A 6000-nucleotide genomic window follows, 5' to 3' on the forward strand; every position below is an offset into this window, starting at 1 on the left:
AATTTTGTTCCCAAGCGGGGACCATTAAGAAACAAATGATTTTTCAATAATTCCGAAATGCATTGTCCGATCGGGCCAATTTTCAATAGCAAGCATTCCCCGTCGAATGCAACTTGTTGCGAGTAAATCGGGTAATGGTATGATCCAAAAAGTGTGTCTACAAAATTTGTACACACACACGCGGGCTGCGAAATGGTGAGTTGACATCTGAGAAGGAGCGACCTACACAGCTCTGGTCCTCACAAGTTCCAATCTCACGCTTCCACGGGTCCTCCGATGACAATCGACCGCCAGCTAAGGGTTGCGTACTTAGCTGGTAGTGTAGCCTGGGCACTGTTGTCCTTCTGACATCAGCTAGAGTGAAGAGGTGCGGCCAAGGGGACCATCGTCCTTAACCCCTAATCCCAAGGCATTAAGCGACCCGTGCCGAGGGGATGCATGACCAGGGAGGTGAAATAATGAGCTAGGCCTTTAACGGAGCCTGTAGGGTACCTAGGCACCCTCCCCAGTAACAGTCCCTTACCGCGTCATGCTGGCCTCTGGCGTGGTGGACCTCTTTTCCCGAGCAACTCGTGGGATCAAAATGGAAATCCAAGTCAATTCTTCTTCAATTAGTGGTAGTAGTGTAGGCGACAACCCCTTCGCAAGAGGTGGGTTGTTCAGGTCTCCGCCTAGGAGGCCAGAGGCAATAGTCGGCAGCTCGGTGCGCAGCGCCAACGTGGGTCACCTTCTCTAACCTTCGGTAGAGGTTAAGGACGGCCTATGGCTTGTGAAGGCGATGAACCGCAAACGCGATGAACTTTCGGCCTTCGAGGTGGCGACGGAACAGCTGGACGCCATCATCGACTTTGCGTCATCGAAGCACAATATCAGTAAGGACCTCAACTTCGAAAGTCGATGTTGGACGCCAAGCTGGAGAGGGCGGTTGGGACGGCCAATTGCAAACCCGTAAAATCCGTGGAGTCGAGGTCTACCCAGACTGAGGCCCAAGGATTCGCAGACTCGAGCAAGGTCGAATCGACCGAGGGCGTGCCAGCGAAGACGGTGTTGCCAAAGTCTACCCAGACTGAGGCTCAAGTACTCGGGGGCACGTCGGGGTTGACTGCTCCAACGGAGCAGACACAAAAACGGGGGAGACAGCCTCCAGGGGATGAGCTCCCTGGGGGCCGTTCCAAAACGCGGAGGGTTACTACCCCGAACAAGGGTAGTGGGGCTGGGAAGCTGAACCCCGGCTAGGTATCTCCAAAACCGGGGGAGGAAGGACCTGGAAAGGTCCGTCCACTCAGGAAAGACGGAAAGGCGCCAATCGCTCCAGGGGTGATGCTCTAGTCATCAAAACGGACGAGGCTAAGTACTCGGACGTCTTGAAGGCGATGAGGAGTGACGTCAAGCTCAGTGACTTCGGCGCCGACGTACGTCGAATAAGACGTACCCGGCGGGCGAGATGATCCTCGAGCTGAAGCGGGGCGTCTCGCAGAAGGGCGCCGCCTACAAGAAGTTGGCGGAGGAAGTCCTAGGCGAGACGGTCAAGGTGAGGGCACTCACGACGGAGGTGAATCTAAGGGCTAAAGACCTGGACGAGATCACCGAAGTCGAAGAGCTGGTCACGGCACTGCGGCGACAGTGTGAAGTGGAGACTCCCACCGCAGCCGTTCGGCTACGGAAAAATCTGGCAGGGATCCAGGTAGCATTGGTTCGGCTATCTGCAGCGGACGCTTCCAAGGTAGTCAAGTTAGGGAGTTAGGGAGGGAGTTAGGTGGGATGGTCGGTGTGTCCTATGCGTGTCATATACGAGCAACTCGAAGTTTGCTTCAAGTGCCTGGAACCGGAGCACAAGCAATGGGACTGCAAAGGCCCTGACAAAAGCAAGCTCTGCCGACGCTGCGGATTGGAGGGACATAAGGCACAATGCTGCACGAACCCTCCCAATTGTTTGATTTGTTCCAGCAAAGCTGTGAACAGCAAGCACCCCATGGGGGGTTCGAAGTGCCCGGCGTTTAACTTACTTTACTTATGGATCCTGTACACCTCCGGTGGTGCAAAGGGCCGACTTGAAAGATCTCCATCCTGAGCGTTGCCCTGCTATCGCTTTAACCTGTTGCCAGGTTAGATTTCGGTCGACTTCTTTTATTTCTTTATTGAGGCTTCGCCGCCATGAGCCTCTGGGTCTGCCTCTGCTGCGATGTCCCACTGGGTTCAAGTCTAATGCTTGTTTACAGATTTCGTTTCTGCCCCTACGTAGAGTGTGGCCGACCCAGCCCCACTTCCGATCCCGAATTTCTGTTGCTATCGGCCTCTGGTGACAACGACGATGGAGCTCGTTGTTTGAGATCCAGTTGTGAGGCCACCAGGCCCGAATTATATACCGCAGGCATCTGGTAATAAACACCTGCAGCCGTTGAGTGTTCTCCACTGATACACACCATGTTTCGCTAGCGTATAACAGCACAAATTTCACGTTAGAGTTAAAAATTCGTATTTTGGTGCGTTCACTTATCTGCCTGTTTTTCCAGATATTTCTTAAACTCGCAAAGGCAGCCCTTGCTTTCTTGATCCGTGCGCCTATGTCGATCTTGGTACCGCCGTCTGACGCCATTTGGCTACCAAGATATTGGAAGCTTTCAACATTCTCCACTGGTTGCCCGGCTACTATGAAACTGGAAGGAGTCACCGTGTTTACATCCAACGATTTGGTTTTGTTGACGTTGATGACTAAACCTGCCGAGGAGGAGCGCTCGGCAAGGTCGTTGCGCTTACTCTGCATATCAGAGCGCCGTTGAGCGAGGAGTGCAACATCATCCGCCAATTCGAAGTCATTTAGGTGCTCCATGGTTATAGGCTGCCATAAAAGCCCGCGGTTTGGTTCACGGTCAATCGCATCTACCAGAATCTCATCGAATACGATGAGGAACAGAAACGATGAGGCCTCACACCAGCTACGACCCGGATAGGGTCCGACAGGACCCCATTGTGCAGCACTCTACACGAAAAGGCCTCGTACTGTGCTCCGATGAGGCCGATGATTTTCTCAGGAACCCCCTTGCGTCTCAGGGGCGCCCCACATATTCTCGTGATTGAGACGGTAGAAAGCTTTTTCGTAGTCAATGAATACCAAGTAAAGAGACTCTTGGAATTCGTTGACCTGCTCCAGAATGATGCGGAGCGTGACAATATGGTCCACACAGGGTCTTCCGGCACGGAATCCGGCTTGCTGCCGCCGGAGAGTCGCATCGATCTTCTCCTGAATCCGGGCTAGGATAATTTTGCACAGAACTTTGAGAACGGTACACAGCAACATAATGCCTCGCCAGTTATCGCATACAGTCAGGTCACCCTTTTTGGGCACCTTCACTAAGATACCTTGCATCCAGTCGACCGAGAAAGTTGCGGTGTCCCAGATATTACGAAATAAACGATGCAGTAGTTGAGCGGATGTCATGGGGTCAGCTTTGAGCATCTCGGCTGATATGCGGTCGACCCCTGGGGCTTTATTCGATTTCATGCTTTGGATGGCTGTTTGAATCTCTAGCAGTGATGGAGCTTCGGTATTGACGCGTATTATACGTTGGGGCCCTCCTTAGCCGTACGGTAAGACGCTCGGCTACAAAGCAAGACCATGCTGAGGGTGGCTGGGTTCGATTCCCGATGCCGGTCTAGGCAATTTTCGGATTGGAAATTGTCTCGACTTCCCTGGGCATAAAAGTATCATCGTGCTAGCCTCATGATATACGAATGCAAAAATGGTAACCTGGCTTAGAAACCTCGCAGTTAATAACTGTGGAAGTGCTTAGTGAACACTAAGCTGCGAGGCGGCTCTGTCCCAGTGTGGGGATGTAGAAGAAGAAGAAGAAGAAGCGTATTATACGTCTGATCCTAGGCAGATCATGCCGAGGTGGTGATGGCCTGGCTGGCACTTGAAAAAGCTGTTCGAAGTGCTCGAACCAGCGTTTCAGCTGGTCAGTTGGGTCGGTCAATAATTGATCATTAGCGTCTTTCACAGGCATCGTTGCATTCATCTTCGCCCCGCTTAAGCGTCGTGAGATACCGTAGAGGAGGCGAATGTCCCCGGTTGCGGCGGCTCTCTCTCCTTCGTCGGCCTGAGAGTCTGCCCACGCTCGCTTGTCCCGTCGACATGAGCGTTTTACTTCCTTCTCAAGAGCCGCATATCGTTGACGGGCTAAGACTTTGGCTCCTCTGGTTTTCGATCGCTCTATCGCGGCTTTGGCTCTTTGATCTTCCTCCAGGTCTCATCGGTGATCCATTGTTTTCTCTGGGTGCGTAGTTCGCCCAGATTGTTCTCGCTGGTGGCGATGAAGGCATTCTTGATGGCGGTCCATTGGTCTTCCACGCTGCCAGCTTCCGGAATATCTGTAGCACGCGTCTCCAGTTCTTCAACGAAGGACCGTTTCACCGTGGCATCTTCCAGTCGGCGTGCGTTGAATCGTCGTCCAACTATTTCCTCCTGCCGACGAATCCGCGCAATGCGCAGGCGTATTTCGCCGATGAGGAGGTGATGATCAGGCGCGCTATCGTACGTTGTGATGTTTATTCCGTACATCAAGAAGGCTCCGTTTCCATTTTCGGCTGATGCAGATGTGGTCGATTTGATTTTCTGTAAAGCCGTCACGGGGACCCACGTAACCTTGTAATGCGCTCATGGTTCGTGTTGTCGGATCCGATCTTCGCATTGAAGTCGCCCAAACAGATCTTGATATCACCCTTTGGAATTATATCTACGACGGCATTGAAGTTCTCTTTGTCTTGCAGATCGGCAGCATCGGTTGGCGCATAACATTGGATTATAGTAAGGTTTCGGACCCGTGTTCTAAATCTGGCAACGATTATCCTTTCACTTATAGGTTCCCACTTCATAAGCGCAGAGTGTGCCTGAGCGCTTAGTAGGAAGCCAACTCCGCGATGCCGGGGAGCGTGTTCACCTCGTAAACCAGAGTATAGCAGAACTTGTCCCGACGGCGTTCTGTGTTCTCCAAAGTTTGGCCAACGGACTTCACTCAGTCCCAGGATCTCAAGACGCCGCATGAATCGTGCCTCATTGGCAAGTTGTGCCAATTTACCCTGCTGGGCTAGGGTTAAAACGTTCCATGTTCCTATTCGTGTCCGTTGTTTCGCGTTAAGAGTCGTCGCCGTAAAATCAGTCCGTATTCTTTCATTATCGGATTCTCGAACAAATTGATGTTTCGGGAACAGTAGGTTGTTGGCCCAAGGTTCCCTATCCACCGGGATGGAGCTGCCATCTTAGGTATAGCTTCCGGGGAATAGCATTTCATACTCAGCCGCTGGATGCCAGAACAGACGCTGTTGGAGCCGCACCTCCTTGGTGGACAGACGCTGCTGGAACGGGGCCGAGTCGATTATCAACGTTACGTTCTGGAGCCTTGGTCAAACGAGTAGTTCGAACTGGAGGATAGATGATGGCTACACTCACAGCGACCACCTGGCGGTTCGCTACAGTATCGACTATACGACTAGCATTCAGCGGACGGAAGAAGGGGCAAGGCCTAGCCCTCGTATTATAACCCGCCAGCCTGTCGAGCTTCCCGTTCGTAGATGGGTGGCTTAAAGCGCCACTCCTTAAAGAAGACCACCCAGCAGATTTAGGTTTGCCCGGCCTGAGACCCTCCAGGAGAAGGGGTTGAGTTTTCCCGAACTAGGGAAGGAAGCTAACTGGCTGCCTTAGAAAATAGGGACAGAGGTTCGATGCGAATCCTGCCACCCAACGCTTCAAAATACCCTTCTAATAATTCGTCGGAACTAAAGTTTCGTGCCGTGCGTTTTCCTCATCGGTTAAGTCTGAAGATCCCTTGAACGAAAAGCTTCCAATTCGAGAGTGATCGAAGTCGATTTCGGGTCGACTAACCCAGCAACATCTAAAACACGAAAATAACGAAACGAACCACATGAAAATCCATAGCAAAAACTAATTTTCTTTCTGGTACTCTACCGCATACAGAAAAACATTTGGGAACTACTGATCACGTT

The sequence above is a fragment of the Armigeres subalbatus genome, chromosome 2 (genome assembly GCF_024139115.2).
Source record: "Armigeres subalbatus isolate Guangzhou_Male chromosome 2, GZ_Asu_2, whole genome shotgun sequence".
In the NCBI taxonomy this organism is placed as follows: domain Eukaryota; kingdom Metazoa; phylum Arthropoda; class Insecta; order Diptera; family Culicidae; genus Armigeres; species Armigeres subalbatus.